Raw genomic sequence first — 19,383 nt, 5'->3', positions numbered from 1 at the left:
AGATCTCAGTTCTGTAAGTATTTACAGCTGCGCCACCTGCTCTGTACTGTTTTGGAAGTGGTTTACACCCTCCTAAAGCAGCAGACACTCTAGGAGAGGTGATTACTGCTTTTGGAAAAGGTCATGTGGCATCTGTGTATTACTCCCTACTAATTCAGAGTATGGGAGACGGAACTTCAACTTCTCTTAAGAGATCATGGGAGAAAGATCTAAATTTGGTATTGGAGGAGGGAGAGTGGGCTGGGATTCTAATAAATGTCAAATCTGCATCCAGAGACGCAAGGGTTCACCTCATGCAATTTAAGATTTTACATAGAGTCTATTGGACCCCCTCTAGATTGCATAGGCTTGGTCTTAAAGACACACCCACCTGCTGGCGATGTCAATTAGAAGATGGAGACACAACCCATGTCTCTTGGGGATGTGTTAAGATGCAGGAATTTTGGATGAGGATTCAGAGTTTTATGTGCGAGGTTTTGGCCTCTCAAATTTTATTATGCCCCAGACTCTGTATCTTGGGAGATGGGGCAGTCATTAATTTGGAGAATAAGCACATGAAAAACTGGGTCCTATCTAGTGTTATAATCACCAGACAGATCACTTTGAGGAGTTGGAAGTCGGCTGGAGCGCCCCCTTTTCAGGAGTGGTGTTCAGAGATGGCCAGAGTGGCAGCTCTTGAGGAGGGGGTATCCAGAAGACTGGGGAGTCTGGACATGTTTGCGAAGAAGTGGGGCAGATATCTTCTGTCTTTTTTGGAGGGCTCTCAGGGAGGGACAGTGGAGAGAGAGGTGTAGGGGTTTTATGTGTGTGATTGTTTTATTTATTTTATTTATATATTTTTTTTTAATTAATTCATTCATTTATTTTTGTTGTGTGTCTATGGTTGTGTGACCACTGGGGTGTTGTTGGAGGTAGGGTGGGGGATTGGGTGGGGATAGTGGGGGTTGTATATTGATTCTGTATATGTATGTTCTGCTATGTATATATTTAATGGTTGAATCAATAAAAAAAAATGTTAATCGGAAAAGAATAGATTTTTTGTTATATCTCAGTCTTTCATTCCATTTGGCGACTTTTGAACCCATCTGGTAGAGACTATACATTCTTTTCATCAGTCCATAAGATTTATTCAAGAATAGATTTTTTTATAAATCTAATTCCTTTTGTTTATATCTAAGTCCTTCTGTTGTCGATTGCTCAATTGGAAACATCTTAGTCTCAGATCATGCCCTAGTGAGTTTAGAGGTGGTGCCACATGGAGAAAAAGAAATCATACAGCTGGCGCTTTAATGTATCCCTTTTGCGAAATCCTGATTTCCAACAAATGCGAAAGACTAAAATCATTGTCTATATGGAGACCAACTGGTCCACAGTATCCTCTGTGGGCGTGGCTTGGGAGGAACTTAAGGCGGTTCTTAGGGGTCGGATCATACAGTATGCCTCATTCATCAAAAAAATCTAAAGCACAAGAACTTGTGGAGTTAGAAGAGAATATTAAAATTGCCGAAGCAGAACTGAAGCGCAGTATGTCATCTAATGGCGTCAGAGAATTGACACGATTGAAATACAGATATAATACTATTTTGTCGAGGAAAGTGGAGTTTTGTTTATTCAGGGCAAGACAGTCATATTTTGAGTCCCAGATTACATTTTTGTAAGCTGCATAGGCTGATTGAAAAGGTGGGCAAGGCCTAGCCAAGATTTAGTTTTATTATTATGCGTTCGGTCTAAGACATTTGGCTCATTGTTCACTTCCACCTGAAAGAGCCCCTCCCTGGTTCTGTGGTTGCCTCGAGCTTATGGCTAAACCCCAAACTATGCATTAATAAGTCCCCTTTCTGTTGGTCAGAGTGGATTGCGAGGGGGGTTAATACACTCGGTGACCTATATGTGAGTAGTGTGTTGAGATCCTTTGAAAATATGGTTCAACATTTTGGGATCCCCAGATCTCAGTTTTTTAGTTTTCTACAGCTACGCCACTTGCTCAGTACTATTTTTGGGAATAGCACACCCACTAAAGCAGCATATACTCTAGGAGAGGTGATTACTGCTTTTGGAAAAGGTCATGAGGCATCAGTGTATTACTCCTTGTTAATTCAGAGTCTGGGGGACGGAGCCTCGACCACTCTCAAGAGATTATGGGAAAATTATTTAAACTTGGAATTGGAGGAGGGAGAATGAGCTAGGATTCTAAAAAACATAAAAACTGCATCTAGAGATGCAAGGGTGCGTCTTATACAATTCAAGATTTTACATCGGTTCTATTGAACCCCCTCTAAATTGTATAGGCTTGGTCTTAACCCTCTGGGGTCGACGGATGTGCCGGCGCGTCCTGCTGGATTTTTCCCTCATAACAGCGGAAACAACTTAAGATACTCCGTCATTTTTGGGCATACAGATGAGTGTAAGACATTATTAGAGACTATAAAGGGTCTACTTTTATTTGTGTACACTCACAATAACAACAAAACCTTGTGCTTTTGTAAAATAAAGAAAATAAACAAGGTGCGCTTTCAGCCGTCTCTGTCTCCGTGAGCATCTTTCTGAAACACGTCACAAAAATGAACTGAAACTCCGTGAATATTTATCACACAAACATGAAACATATGTCTAAAGAAAGCTTAAAATGTCTACTTGTAAATAAAACAATTCAAATTTAAAACAAATATTCACCTGCAATGTAATCTGTATGAAACTAAGTGATGTACAGTTTGTCCTGGCTCAGCTAATTATCCCTTATGTGATCCCACCCACCAGCAGAGCGCGCTATTCATACGATAATGTGCTGAGACGATCAATGCAAATGGTAAACGCCCCCAACAATGCCTTAAAAAGCATCAAGTTCGTTCACTTTTCTACACGTTTGCATTTTGAAGAGCGACTTGATCCAGCCGAGGATATAATTTCGGATGAGTAAGTCTTTACTTACATCAGTTGACATGCTATTTTATATAAACATGTACATATTTTACTAGTTGGACTAGTTACAGACTTGCCTGCCAGGATTCAGAGTATTGAAATTTGAAATTAGTCCTAATAGGCAAGTTTTAGTTACATTTAAATATTGTTTTGGCTAAAGCAGGTATTTAAATTGTATGCTGTATGATATCAGTATGATATGTAATATGATATAAAAAATAATATGAATGTTTAGAATATATTTTAACTAGTGTTTATGCTGCCTCATTATCATCAAGGAAGCTTGTGCTTGCAAATATCTGTTCGGGTGTAAATGTGTAAAATGTGCTGTAAATATGCCCATATTAGAAAATCAGCATATTAGAATGATTTCTGAAGGATCATGTGACACTGAAGACTGCAGTAATGATGCTGAAAATTCAGCTTTGATCACAGGAATAAATTGCATTTTACAATATATTCAAATAGAAAAGTTATTTTAAATTGTAAAAATATTTCACAATATCACTGTTTTTTCTGTATTTTGGATCAAATAAATGCAGCCTTGGTGAGCAGAAGAGACTTTTAAAAACAAAAAAACTTACAGATCTAAAACTTTTAAACGGTAGTGTAGGTTAAAAGTTTTTAAGTAAAGTCTTTATGTAAAGAAAATGTATATTCAGATTACTTCTTTTAACTTAAACTTGATTTTGTGAATAAGCTACAAACAATACATTCAATCATTAAGTCTCCTCACATTCATTCTCTCTCAGGGGAGGGGTCTTTGTCTCCTCAGGTGTGAATCATATCAATATTCATGATCATCCATGCCTCCTCGCATGTGGCCTATCTAACACTAAAAGTGTCTTACAAAAGTTAAATGACTATATTGTTTTGTATGAATGAGTGATCAGGATGGTTTTCACATCATTTTTGTAGCAAAAACTCTAGGCTACAAGATCCAGTTCCCAAAAGTCTTGTGAACAAATGTTTAGTATGTGTTATATGGCCTTATTTCAGTGACTTAACATTTTTGTTTTTTCAAAAACCACGCATAAACGTTATTTTCTCAAACATTCAAACATGTACATACATGTTGCTCACATATTATTGTAGCCCAGTTTGTGCTGAATACAGTGTTATCAGACTTTAGCCATTAATATGTTTTTAAGCAACTGAAAAAAGCACAAATGTCAAGGCATGTCAAAACTTCTCCAGGGCCCAAAACACCCTCAGACCCCAGAGGGTTAAAGACACACCCACCTGCTGGTGATGCCAATCAGAGGACGGAGATATAACCCATGTCTTTTGGGTGTGTGTTGAGATACAGAAGTTTTGGTTAAAGGTTCAGTGTCGGGTGGAGGTACAACATGTTCATGGAGAAATGGGGCGGGTACTTGTCATTTATGGATATGTGATTATTATTATAATATTTGTTTATTTGTTTATTTATCTATTTATTTTTTTGTGCGTGTGTGTGTCTATATCGTTTGAGACCACTGTGATGTTGTTGGGGTCAGGGTGGGATTGGAAGGGGGAGGGGTAATAGTGGGGGTTAAGATTGATTCTGTGTATATATGTTTTGTTTTACTTTGTTCATATATGTGAATCAATAAAAATTGTTAATCTGAAAAAATAAAATAAAATGCTTACATTGAAATGGTCACCTGTCCCCCGCTTCCTCCTTCAGTAGAGAGCTAGTGATCTATCACACAATCATTAGTTATTTTTATTTTCTCTCAGTCAATTCTTCCTCTCTCTCATGCACATACACACAAACAGCAGAGTGAAGCCATGTAAAAAAAAAAAAAAAATATTATCTGTCAAAAAGTTGCTGACACCATCCTTCCTCTGCACCTTTCCAAAATAAAGAACCGATTTTATGGAATTGAAAAACAGCTTCTATATTAAAATATATATTCAATGGTCACCAAAAGCTATATCCATATTTTGATTATGAATTACATTGACGTGGTGACCTACAGGTGTCTTCTCCAAAGATCCATCAGGTACTGTATGTTCATGGTTTTTATAGGGATATTGTTTGGTTCATTGGTCCGTTGGGTCAGATTGCATTCTCACCACAAGTGAACCACTCCAGAGATCATTTGCAATCGGTCTGAGACCACCTCATTTAGGTGATCTTGGTACGATTGTTTTGGAGCAGATCCGAGTGCGATTTCTGTGTTCATATATACCTAAACAAACTGAACTAAGGAAGAAAATGCACCAGGTTCTGAAACAAATGCTCCAAAAGAGCCAGGTGTGAAAACGCCCTGAGTCTGATCATTGAGTACCCCAACTCTATCTAAACTCACAGCAACAGGAGTGTTTATTCTTGATAATATGTTATCAAACAACATGAAATGGGCTTGTGCCTGTTATTGCACTAATTGGCACAGAATGGGGAAATGATAATAAATTAAAAAATGCTGGAAATATTAAGACAGTGTGTAAGGAAACGAGGGTGATCTTTTATTATCGAATAATTTTTTGGGTCTCACTTCCCAATGCATTGCTCCCCAGAAAACAGAACATTTCTGTGACATTAGTGTATGGTTCCTGTTTGGTTATTGTGGGGGTGGGGGTGGGGGTGGGGGTGGGGGTGAGGGCGTGGCTGATCATTCATCTGGGGAGAGATGAAGTGGTAAGGTTTTCACCTGAGATGAATTGCTACTAATTGTGATTTCTATGTTCACAGTGAGAGGCGGGGAGATAAAAGGCTGCCCAAAACCGCAGAGAGAGAACCCAGCTGACAAGCTGTGTGTGTGTGTTGGCCACTGTTGGCTGTTTTGAATCTTTACCATCACGCTTGATGCGGACGTGCTTAATTTATGAAATAAAAGTGACATACCTGAGTTGGAATCGCCGTTTCCCGCTTCCTTATTTCATTGAACCTTTACACTGGTGCTTAAACCCAGGAAAAAGAGGAAGAAGGATCTGCTGCCACGGTGTCATCGCCGCTGGAGGAAGTCTTCAGGTCCTTTGCCTACAGGCAAGGCTCCGGGGCCAGATGACTTTGCCGCTGAATTTTTTTTATCTTATGCTACAGAACTGGCTCCACTTTTGTTAGAAGTTTATACGGAATCATTAAAGTATGGAAAGCTTCCGCCAACCATGACACAAATCAGTCTGATTCTTAAAAAGGACAAAGATCCAAGCGAGTGTAAGAGTTACTGTCCAATTTCCCTGATCCAGCTAGATGTAAAAATATTGTCAAAAATTTGGGTCAACCGATTAAGTAAAGTTATGACATCTCTTATACATATAAATCAGGTGGGGTTTATTCTGGGCCGTAGCTCTTCTGATAACATTAGGCATTTTATCAATATCATGTGGTTGGGGGCCTGGGTAGCTCAGTGGTAAAAGATGCTGGCTACCACCCCTGGAGTTCGCTAGTTTGAATCCCAGGGCATGCTGAGTGACACCAGCCAGGTCTCCTAAACAACCAAATTGGCCCAGTTGCTAGGGAGGGTAGAGTCACGTGGGGTAACCTCCTCATGGTCTCTATAATGTGGTTTGTTCTTGGTGGGGCACGTGGTGAGTTGAGCGTGGATGCCACGGTGGATGGTTGGTAAGGTCACAGTTAATTGGAGGAGGCAGCACATCATTGTTTACAAGATAAACTTGTGCCGTTCACAAACCAAAACAGTCCATACCAATTTTAAAACAATATAAAATAAAATAAAAAAATATTTCCAAATAATAATAATTAAAAAAACAATGTAAACAATGATGCTCTTCCTGACTCCTCCACGTGACGCATGAGCTTACGTCATCCCTCTTATGAGCGCATGTCACAGAGATGTACGGAAGTGAACATTTGTAGTTAAAAAGTATATAAGCATTGTTTTGTTTCTAAAAATAATCAATCATTTGGGTTTAGAAGACCTTTATTTAGTCGTGTGGATTATTTTGATGCACCCTAAATATGCATTTTGGACTGTCAAAAAATGGAGGACATTCACTTGCATTGTTTAGAGGAGGAGTCCTGAAATGAAATCCTAAAAGTCTTAAATTCTGTTTTGATGTGTAGAATATTTTTATCAAGTTGAGTATAAATTAATCAAGTAAAATCAATGTTAATATAGCCATTTTATTCTACAGTTATTTCTGATGGTCAAGCATGAATCTTAGTGTGTGTGTGGAGAAGCCTGTGTAGGAAAGGAATGTGCTCACATGTAGTAAACTGCTCTCATGACTGTTGAGAAAATATGTTGAGGTTCCTCCACAGGTGTCTCCTGTCCACTTCTTAAAATAAACGGACTGGAGTCAAAGAATAGGATGATGGGTAATGGTGACATGTATGGAATGTTTTGGCCACTCTTTGGTAGATGATATGTATTTAAGCGGGTGCAAACCATTTTGCTGGAGTTGTTGTGCTGGGAACAATTTATTTATCTCTGATAATAAAGTCTATCTTCTGGCATCAAAACCCCAAGGCTTCAAGAGTGATCTTTCACAGAGGTGGCAGAAACCACAACATATGAAGAAAGAAACTCAGATACATCTTGGATGGCCTGAGGGTGAGTAAATTATCAGCAAATTTTCATTTTTGGGTGAACTATTCCTTTAAGTGCCTCCCAAGCCACGCCCACAGAGGATAATGAGGACCAGTTGGTCTCCATATTGACATTGATTTCAGCCTTTAACATTTGTTGGAATTCAGGATTTTGCTAAATTTATACATTAAAGCGGTGTCACTATATGATTTCCATTTCTACATTTGTGGCAACACTTCTAAACACACCAGGGCATGAGCTGAGACTAAAATGTTTCCAACTAAGCAATCAGCAACTGATGAAATGAGGGACTTAGATATAAAAAATAAAAAAAATCTATGGAAAAATTATAGTCCCTACCAGATGGGTTCAAAAGTCTCCAAATATCTGTAAGACCAAGATTTTTACACATCCTGTGAAGTGTCAGTGTTACTCTAGGGGGCTTGCACACTTTTGCTTCACTATGATCAAGGACTGAGTCCATCAAAAGATTAAAGTCTCCTCCCAATATTATATCATGAGGGGTGCCAGCGGATTGCAACATCCCTTCAAGATCAATAAAAAAGCCCTGATCATCAATGTTAGGTGCATAAATATTAGCCAAAATCAACCTTTGCCCCTGAATTTCAGCTAAAAGAATAATGACTCTTCCTTCCTTCATCTTTAATCTGTTTAAGACATTTGAATTGTATATGTTTACTTATCAGTGTAATGACTCCCCTGCTCTTATTGAGCCAGCACTAAAGAAAACATGTCCACCCCATATCTTCCCAAATTTTTCTGCTTCTGATTGCGGGGTAAGATGCGATTCTTGAAGAAACACTATATCATATTTCTTATGTTAAAGAAGAGAAATAACCTTCCTTCTTTTTATGGGGTACCCCAACCCATTCACATTCCACATGGTGAGAGACAATCCACTCATATTAACATTTGACATATAAAAAAATAGATTGTGTGTCAAAAACAAGATCATAAAGACCACATTTCCCATTAACCCCATTAGTTTTGGCTATTCAGGGCAAGACATTCATACTTTAAGTCAGGGGACAAGGCAGGAAAACTTCTGGCTAGATACACAAAATAGAGAGAGTCTTTTTCTACCACTCCCTCAGTAAAATCTGCTGGTGGTGAAATATTTACCTCGGCCATTGATATTAATAATGCTTTTAAAGAATTCTATCATGATCTTTATAGTTCTACATCTTCGTCTACTGATGAGGATATTAGAAACTTTGTGGAACTATTAGAACTCCCTAAACTGACGACTGAGCAAAAAAATTATCTTGATTATCTCTCTTGGTGAGGTAATTAAGGCCTTGCCAACAAGCAAGGCTCCGGGCCAGACAGCTTTGCCGCTGAGTTTTTAAGATCTTATGCTACGGAACTGGCTCCACTTTTGCTAGAAGTTTATACAGTATCACTGTTATTAACTATTTTTATTGAGCAAATCACATAGACATAACAGAAAATGCTTAATCAAACAACATGAAATCATAACTTTTTCCCCCCGAACATTAACCCCCCCCACCCCCACCTGACACAACAAGCACTCCAGTGGTCAAAAGCCAACTGACTAAGACACACAAATAGACTATAAAACAGAAAATATTTAGAGACATAAAAAAAAAAAAAAAAATTAAGAATAAAAAAAACCCACTTGTCCCTCTCTGCTACCCCTCCCCGAGAGCCCTCCAAAAAGGCCAGATAGCTGACCCACTTCCTGATGTAAATATCCAGGTTGCCCAGCCTTCTATACACCATCTTCTCAAATGCCACCACCCTGCCCAACTCATGAACCACTCACGAAGTGAGGGCACACCAGACAACCTCCATCCCCTGAGGATTACCCGCCTGCGAATCATCACGCCGGTCAGGACCCAGCTCTCCATAAATCTATCACCCACATTCAGGACCTCCCCATAACCCAAAACACACAGTCTGGGGCAAAACGAAAACCGAGTGTCAACCACATCACATATGAAGCTCTAAACCCTCAACCAAAACTCTTGGATCTTAACACATCCCCAAAAAACATGGGTTGTGTCCCTGTCTTCTGATTGGCATCGCCAGCAGGTGGGTGTGTCTTTAAGACCAAGCCTATACAATCTAGAGGGGGTCCAATAGAATCGATGCAAAATCTTAAATTGCATAAGGCGCACCCTTGCATCTCTAGATGCAGACTTATCGTTTTTTAGAATCTTAGCCCACACTCCCTCCTCCAATACCAAGTTTAAATCTTTCTCCCATAATCTTTTGAGAGAAGTTGGAGCTCCGTCCCCCAGACTCTGAATTAGCAGGGAGTAATACACTTATGCCTCATGACCTTTTCCAAAAGCAGTAATCACCACTTCCAGAGTATCTGCCACTTTAGGGGGGTGTATGCTACTCCCAAATATAGTACAGAGCAGGTGGCGCCGCTGTAAATACCTAAAGAAATGAGATCTGGGAATCCTAAAACGTTGAACCATATTTTCAAAAGATCTCAGCACTCCACTCTCATATAGGTCATCAATTGTCTTAACCTCCCTCACATTCCACTCTGACCAGCAGAAAGGGGACTTAATAATATGTAATTTTGGGTTCTGCCATATGCTCGAAGCAACATTTAAATAAATGTCTGAATTAAACACTCTGGATACTAAATGCGAGATAAAGGGGTGTGACTTAACTTCTCTGGTTAGTTTAATAGATAGGCTTTGCAATGGCAAAACAGGGGCAATAACTTTCTGTTCAATACAAAACCAGGGAGGGGCTCTCTCAGGTGGAACAAAATCTTGGGAAGGCCTAACCCACCATTGTCAATTGGCCTATATAACTTATTGAAATGTAATCTGGGACGTTACCATTCCAAATCAAGGACTTCGCTATTCTATCAAATTGCTTGAAATAAGAGAGGGGGACATCTACTGGGAGAGAAAATAGAAAAACGTGCACATTAACCCCGCACATGACAGCGCCAACTGGGAACCCCCGCGACAACTTTGCCATATGATTACTCAAGTCTGTTATTTCTATACAAATTTTGTGAGACAGAATTACACGGCAAAAGATAATCTATAAAACAAACTCCAGCCAATAGGCAGAATAAACACAAAGAGCATGTATATTCATCCATAAAACTGTCCTGAAGGTATGTTACTCTACAAAATAAACTCCAGCCACTAGGCAGAACCAGCACAAGAAGAGCGTGCAGATTCCCCAAAGGGTCACACGGATGTTCAGTGAACCGGTCCACTCGGCTGCAACATGAGTGCAACAAATGACTTAATCACTCCAATGTCTTGCAAGAAATACTCCACAAAACAAACTCCAGACAATAGGAAGAATAAGTACAAGGAGCGTGTAGATTCATCCATAAAACTGTCCTGAAGGTGTGTTCCTCTACAAAATAAACTCCAGCCACTAGGCGGAACCAGCACAAAAAAAAGCGCTCAGTTTCCTCGAACAGTCAAGTGAATGTTCAGTGAGCGGGTCCACTCGGCTGCAATGTGAGTACCTCAAGATGACTTACTCCATTGACTTTATGAAGGACATTGCTTGCTGTGGGCATGTAAATGTTTTATGGCCATCCTTAGCATCTATTCTCAATTTGGCCAGGAATATCAGTGCAAAAGCGACCTTCCGTTGATGTAAAAGTTTCTTGCTTTCCTTGAATCGATCACATTTTTCTCTTGTCGAAATCACAAAGTCTGGGAACAAGAAAATGCTGTGGTTTTTCCAAGAAAGCCTTCCTTTACTTCTTGCCTCGCGTAAAACAAGATCTTTATCGGATGATCTCAGAAATTTGGCCAGAATTGATTGGGGCCTTTCTCCCTCCGCAGATCACCGAGAAGGAACCCTGTGAGCTCGCTCAATTTACAGCTTATGGCCTGTTATATCGAGCAGATTCAGAAGGAGCCCATCCAGGAATTTCACCATATCCTGACCCTCTTCGGCCTCAGGAATTCCGACAATACAGATTTTATTATACGGTTCTACTTGTCCTCCAACTTCTCCCAGACATGCTCCAAATCTACCTTGGTTGCTAGCGGATTAGCAGATAATTCCCTCTCCAATGACTCCAGATAATCGATCTGTTTCTCGACATCCCCCACTCTTGTAACCACCTCAGTGAACTTCGCTTCCATGGCAGTGATTGATTGACATATCACAGCAAGATCCTCCAAGTCAGCAACGACCTTCGTCAGCATTGCCGACATGTTCAGCATCTCTCGCCGCATTTCCCTCACCTCTCTGACTAAATCGTCTCCCAGGCTTGCGGCATGCTCGGGAGTGTCAGCTTGAGCACGTAAGTATATTTTAATGTCTTCATAGCCCGAGGATTTGGAATTCTTTGACATATTGTCCTCGTAGAACATTTATAGAACAGAGTGTATCGAATCTCACCAGTTTATGTCATTAAAAGAGGTAAAACTAGCAAAGTGCACAGAGCTCACCATTCACACGTCCGATCCTCGCATGGTGTCTCGTGACTCCCCTATATTACACTTTTGAATAAAAAATAGGCTATGGACAATCCGTTCACATTACATTTCTCCTTCTGTTCTGAAACGCGGGGAAATATCACATTATTACATGCTTGTCTAACCACTTTTCTCATTTCCTTAAACAATAATAATAATAATAATATTTCATGGCTTAATAAACACTCGACAGCATTAAATGCTTAAGAAAAACATACATTAGTCCAAACACAACAGCCAGAGTTATCTGCAGTTTATCTGAAATGAAGCGTGTTTTACAATTTCTGGTGTCTTCTCTTGACCAACATCCACTTCAGAAATTTGAATAACTTGAGAAACAACGAATGTTAAAGGGTTCACAGGTTGGACAGTGCAGATTCACTGGCTTTTTACCAGCATGTCAGTTTGCACAGGATTATAACCAGGGGTTATTTTTACCAGCCGTTTTATAGAAGATAAAATAGCCCATGCTATAATCTTTATCTGCGCGGGAACTGGCAAAATTACTGGCATGACCAATTCACAAGGGATTCAAATCAAGGAGAAACTCTGGTAATTATTACTTTACGCGAACTTCCGTGGACATTCCGGGAAATAACAGCCTACAGATTAGTTACAGATAATTGGAAAATTTAATATACAAAATCAGTATTAAGGTAATTTATCTAAAACTAATATTGGCTATGGTGTTTGAGCCCCGCCTGTTTTGGTGTGAAACTGTCCGCTATAAAAACAGGTTTCAGAATTTCTGACAGATAACAAGGAGCTCATCGCTCATGCCGCAAGAACTCTGAGTCTTGTAGTGTGGCTAGCGTTCGCAATGTCTCGTTCCCTTCATCTCATGGAACTGAGGTTACATATGTTGGGCCTCATGTATTCAGACAGAAGACAAAGGCAGGCCTAACACAGTCGTAAAACCTAACTCAGGCCCCCACATACCAGGTCATAAATTATACTGATAAAAATCACACCAAAATCAAACAAAGAGAGTCCAAAACAAACTACAAATCCCATGAAGCCTTGCTCACTAAGAGATCGAACTCTCAACTCCTATTGGATGAGGCACACAACAGAATGTCCCTCAACCATGACATCATCAGGAGTAGAAATACCTCTGAAATGCTTCCGGGATTTGCTTCCAGCAACTTTGCTCGCCGTGTGTAGACACAGCTCATCGGTGCTCTCAGGTGCAGCCTCGTGGCACAAGGAAGTAACGTCCGACTTGAAACTGTGGTCATACAATCTCCATCTCGCTGGACGAGTTGAGGGTATTATTTATCACGAATTTGATTTGCTGTATTGTGGTCCAACCACATTGGACTGTTGTGCATTTCCGCCATCGTGGGTGAGACCGACAAACTGAGTTCATCCATTAAAGAATCAAAGACCAGGACGGTTTACGAGCCATCCACCACGTCTCCGAGTGATAAACTAACAGCTGCTTTCTCTCCCATGATCGCAAAACCGGCTTTGGGGCCATCACTTAATTCTCTCTCGTACTAACCACACACACACACACACGCACGCGACCCCTCACAAACATTCTCGGACACATTTTTGGCTAGTAGATAGCTTCGTGATAAAGCTCAGCTTTGTCCCTAAGCTATCGTACAAGCGGATACACGCAGTAACTGGTAGACACCATTGACTGGTTTCTCTCCGCCCATATTCTCTGGCCGGAAGTCTCGCCTGACACAATCTCCATGAGAGTCACGTCCGCCATTTTGTGCGTGTCCCTCCTTACACACACACACACACACACACACACACACACACTTGCTCTCTCACACACACACACCCTCATGTGTTATAGGATTATTTTGATTTCCATATCTAATCATATCACTGTTTAGTTTGTAGTTGGAAGTTGGAAGTTTATTGACTGCTTTGTATTAATTATTAATTGATATTACTGCATAAATAAACTTTGTTATATTACAAAGAGAAGTGTTTTGGTTTGTTTTGCATGCACCTGTGTCATGCTGACGGGATGTCAGTGCTCGGATTCAAGACTTCATTCATTGTTTTTTCCCAAAAATCGATATTCTTCGGATGTCGATTTTCCTAAGAAAACAATCTAATATTGAGACTATTATACTATCTGGTTATTGGTCCCTGATTCCAGGGTGGTGCCCCGTCAATGTTAATCCTTATTAATATTCTATTGATTTTTGATAATTGATAATTATCTTTGATGATTGTTGAATTTGAATGATCAATAAGCTAGTGTTAATTTTAATTAATGTTTCATCGATGTTAACAATTAACGATTATCTTTGATAATTGTTGATTTAAAGGATTAGAAAAAGCTAACATTGATTCTCATCAATGTCCTATTGATTTTAATAATTAATAATTATCTTTGATAATTATTAATTATTGCTAATAACCAAACCCGCTCCTAAACGTAGCGCACTACATTTACTGGAGCCCCATATGAGGTTTTAATGAGTTAAGATTCAATTAATTAATTTAAATATTAATTAATAACTAAATAAATAATTATCAATTGTTTCTGATAGTAACACTGATCTAAACAACCAGTAAAGCCCTACACGTACATAACCGAGACGTTCCCTTACAACTCAGTACAGTTGACATTGTGTTTACTAACGCATATGGGGAACAGAATTCCATCACGCCGCACTACACGACATAACCTCCCGGAAAGGAAGCATTACGCTGCAGTCTCGTGGGACACCGACTGACATGAGTATGACGCAGTGAGTGACCCTCATGTTGGGCCAGGAGGGGAGCACTCAGAATTAATATATAAACTATAGTCATATAGGATGAATTAACTCCTTCATGAACCCAGTCGGGAAGGGAGTTTATTTATAATGTAAGTGCTTGTGACTTATAGTAAATTACAATGGCCTGAATGCAGGAGGTTGTGTAAAAAGATGGGGAGCTTGTCCTTAAAGGGAGGATCATAAGTATATATATTTGGCCAATGAATAGCAAGCGCTGTAAACAGAGAGGACTTGTGAAGAGAGAGACGTTACGTCTAGGTTGTAAAACCCTGCGAATGTGTTTTGAGAAGACCGTCCTGCTGCAAAACATATGTCTTGTAAGGACACACCATTCATCCATGCCCATGAGGAGGCCATGCCTCTTGTTATTGGGCAAGTCTTACCCTGCGACTCATAAGCCTGGGCAATCGCATCGACAATCCAGTGAGAAAGTCCTTGCTTGGAGATGGACATTCCTTTCGTGCGTGCTCCATAGCATAAAAGAGCTGATCAGACAGTCTGAACTTCCATGTACACTCAATGTATGCGTGTATCACCCGCACAGGGCATAACAAATGCAATGATTGTTGCTCATTCAAACTAAAAGGAGGAGGGCAGAAGGCCTGAAGGTGAACCACTTTCGCCCTGAAGGGCATGTTTAGGACCTTAGGCACATAGCCTTTTCTGGGTTTGACAGTGGCTTTTGAAAGACCAGGGCCAAATTCCAGACATGAACTGTTGATTGATAGTGCATGTAGGTCACCAACCCATTTTACTGAGGCAAGAGCCAGCAGTAATGCGGTCTTAACGGAGAGCATGCGCAAATCAACAGAGTCCAAAGGCTCGAAGGGGGGGCCCTACGAGAGCTTTTAGGACTCAAGTTATGTCCAAAGTCTGGACTGTAGTCGGCCGATGTGGGTTTAATCATCTTGCTCCTTTAAGGAACTTTATGATTAAATCATAGGGGTGTAACAATATATTGTGTATCGCAGTGTATCGCGGTTCAAAAAATGACAATATGTGTCGTGGAGACTGGAGGTTTTTTCCAAAAAAAAATTCTGTTCTCTACTATACGCATGATGCGCAACGTCCTACGCCTACGTCACACAGTGATGTGAACAGAGTCACTTCATAGCATACTAGCAGCTGCTGCTAGAAAGGTGTTGAATAATGAGTGCAACTGAAACTGACGTGGAAACAGAGGATGCCCCATCCTCAATCAGATGTATGGCAACATTTTGGTTTTCCTGTTACACGACTGCTCCACCAACGATTACAGAAAAAACAAGAATGGTATGTAAATACTGTAAAAGAACTATAAAGTACACATCTTCCAATATGTCCAATATGATGCTGCATGTGCAACATCACCACAACGATAAACTCCGTGAGCAGCATATGACAAAGTGAGTGATCAAAGGCCAGACATCTTTGCAAAGTAGTTTTACAGCCCCATTGTCGCATTCATGTGAGAGTGCAAGAAATAACCTGATGCATAGATGTTTTTATGGCAAAGGACATGAGGCCATTTTCAGTGGTCAGCAATGACGGATTCCACCTAATATGTTTCAAGACTTTTTGTTTATGTTTTACCTTTTAAAGTTTAGTTTAATTGTACTTTAGTAGTTTTATTAAGAAGTTTAGGGTGCAAATTTCCTAATTCTAATTTCATACTTTATTTTTCAGTGACAGCCCAATTCTATTTGTGATTTACAGAAAAGGAAATTGAAACTTTGACTACAGTTAGTGTTCATTTATCCAAAAGAATCTGTTTGAAGATTGTTTATTTTTACATATCAAGATAATTTATGTCTAGCATTTATATTAGGGCTAAGCTGTCATTACTTAATATTCCCATTACTGCAGTTTTGATTGCAAAATGTACAAATAAGAAAACATGTTGTTTGTTGAACATTGTTGTTCATTTCAGTATTCTTTTTTTAAATATTTAAAGTATCGAACCATGAACCGTGAACCCTATATCGTGAACCGTACCGAATTGTGAGCTTAGTGTGTCATTGCACCCCTATTAAATCATGCTTGCATGAGAATTTCATGTATGGGGCAGTTTACTGGGTCTTTGCCATGCGAGAGACACCAATCAGTGCACACATTCCATTTTAGCGTGTAGAGGCGTCTCCTGAATGGCGCTCTGGCCTGTAAAATGGTGTTCATGACTGTATGTGTCAGTTCTGGCATGTTTAGCACGCTCCGTTCAGGGGCCACACATGCAGGTTCCACAACTTGGACTGGGGATGCCAGATTGTGCCTTGTGCCTGAGAGAGGAAATCCCTCCTCAGCGGTATATCCCATGGCGAGCTGTACAGCATCTCTATCATTTCCGGAAACCATGGCTGGTTGGGCCATTTCGGCGCAACCAATAGAATCGTTTCCTTGTCCTCTCGGACTTTGCATATGACAATTAATCAGGAACACCAGGGGAAGTGCATATTTGCATTTCACCGGCCATTTGTGGGCCATTGCATCCACTCCCAGCAGGGCTTGGGACTTCGAGTACCAGAGGGGACAGTGGGTATTCCCCACTGAGGCAAATAGATCGATTTCTGCTTTGCCGAATATTTCCCAAATCCTCAATACAGTTTGAGGATGAAGTCTACATTCACCCGATATCACCCCTTGACATGACAATAGGTCCGCACCATAATTCAGGCAATCTCAGGGAGAGGAGATGACACTTGCTCCATAGGAGGAGGTGATGCGTCAGTCTCAACAGTGGTGGTGAATGAATTCTGCCTTGGTGGTTTATATATGCCACAACTGTCATATTGTCTGAGCAAACCAGGACATGACAGTTCGCTATTCCTGACTGAAAAGCCTGTAAGGCTAGGAATACAGCTGATAGCTGTAGGCGGTTGATGTGCTACACTTTCTTTGCACCTGTCCAGGTGCTGAAAGTCAGGCATCCATCGCACATCGCCCCCCAACCTGTGTAGGAAGCATCCGTAGTCACCACTTTCCACCTGACAACCTGACCCAGCACGACACCTCGCTGGTAAAAGGCAGGAACTGTCCAGGGTGCTAAAGCAGCTATACAGCGGCGGGATATAGTGATGCACATGAGCCTTTGGCGCTAAGTTTGCTATGGCACATGGTGCTTGAGCCAGCACTGAAGAGCTCTCATATGTAAGAGACCCAATGGAATGACAGCGGATGCAGTGCCATAAATCCCAATGCTTTTTGAAACAGCTTCAGTGGAAGAGTTCTCCCCAGTTTGAACTGAGACAGACACTGTGGAATGGCCTGAATGCACTTGCTCATGAGGTGTGCGCGCCCGCTCGTGGAGTCGAGGTGGACTCCCAAAAAGGAGATTTGTTTGCTTGGGGAGAGCATGCTCTTCACCCAGTTCACATTGAGGCCCAAGCTGTTTAGATGTTAAAGCAGTAATTCTCTGTGCTGGCATAACAGAGCCTCTGACTGTGCCAGTAACAGTCAATCATTGAGGTAGTTCAAGATGCGCACGCCGCTCAGTTTCAGAGGTGTAAGAACCATAGCGATGCAGTTTGTGAACATGAGAGGAGCCAAAGACAGTCCGAAGGGCAGGACTTTGAATTGATACACTGTTCCCTCAAATGCGAATCTCAAAAACATCCTGTGATGTCATACAATTTGGATATGAAAGTACACATCCTTCAGATCAGTTGACGCAAACCAACTGTGTGGGCGTACATGCGATAAGATCCGTTTCTGAGTAATCATTTTGAATAGGTGCTTTATGAGTGTGTGATTCAAATGTCTGCGGGGAATCATGATGCTGAGGCCCATTCACCAGCGAAGCGTCCACTGGCGAGGCGAAGTTATGTTCGCCGGAGCAGTGCAGGGGAGCGGAATGTCTTCCCGTGAAGATTCCGCCCACTGACTCATGTATATCGGTGGCGAACGCAGAGAGCTTCTAGACAAGAGATGATCGCTGTCTTGAAAGAAGTAATTCTGAAGAAATGGTGTTTGTGCACCTGTTTTTATAGCGGACAGTTTCGCGCCAAAACAGGTGGTTCCAAAACACCATATTGGCGTTATTGTAGAGAGGTTTCTCTAAGAAGGCACTCCCCCATATGTGTTAGTAAACGCAATGTCAAGTGTACTGAGTCGAAAGGGAACTTAATTTTCCGAATACATTATGTATATTTTTAAAAGGGGGAAACTGTTTTAATGAATACTTTACCAAGGCAAATAATTGCTAAATAAAAATACAAGTTGTTTTTTCATATTATTATTATTATTATTATTATTTTATTTCGAAACGGATTCCAAACTCATCCACACTCCAGTCCAGTAGTTGGCGGAAAATCACCAGAAGTTGTTTTGCAAACCTTCATTAAACACAAGAAGAACTCACAGTATGAGCGCTCTGTTAGGTACACGTTTTATGTGTTTTACATAATTTGTGAGATTTATAGTTATTTTGATGTGTATTTTTCTGTGCATGTTGTTTTTCTCTCTTTGGCGTTTTAATAATGATCGTAAAATAATCTTATTATCGCCGTATGTAGCGGTTTTGTGACAGACGCTTTAAAATATTCAGTTTCAGGAGAAACAAGGAGAAATCTGAGAATATCTTGTTTAATTTCTGATTAAAGAGCTTGTTAAATCAATCTGCTGATTATAAACGAGTTCAATGAAGGCGATTGTATGTCGTAAACAGGTGGATTAATATTTTTCAATATTCCTGCTGTAAGGAAAATTAAACTAAACTCAAAGCACACATTTATATTCATACATCTCAGAAACAGATATTTTGTTTAACAGAGCTGTTCTTGTATATGATCA

The 19,383-nt window shown here is 40.4% G+C and overlaps 1 protein-coding gene across 6 annotated transcripts in view; it reads left to right on the top strand.

Annotated features, from left to right (window-relative positions):
* LOC127420310 (zinc finger protein OZF-like) overlaps positions 1 to 19,383 on the top strand; it is a 106,976-nt gene that overhangs the window by 72,606 nt on the left and 14,987 nt on the right. The window contains exon 1 of one of the 6 annotated variants that reach the window (XM_051662508.1): positions 18,935 to 18,971. The exons of 1 other annotated variant lie outside the window; for it this stretch is intronic. The gene's annotated coding sequence lies outside the window, so the exon portion shown is untranslated. Of the gene's footprint in view, positions 1 to 18,934; positions 19,288 to 19,383 lie in introns of those variants that run through there. 4 more of the 6 variants (XM_051662506.1, XM_051662505.1, XM_051662507.1 and 1 more) reach the window with 4 other exon arrangements.

The sequence above is a fragment of the Myxocyprinus asiaticus genome, chromosome 29 (genome assembly GCF_019703515.2).
Source record: "Myxocyprinus asiaticus isolate MX2 ecotype Aquarium Trade chromosome 29, UBuf_Myxa_2, whole genome shotgun sequence".
NCBI lineage: Eukaryota > Metazoa > Chordata > Actinopteri > Cypriniformes > Catostomidae > Myxocyprinus > Myxocyprinus asiaticus.
Note: the sequence above shows the minus strand (reverse complement) of the source record. Positions and strands in the feature narration are given on the sequence as shown.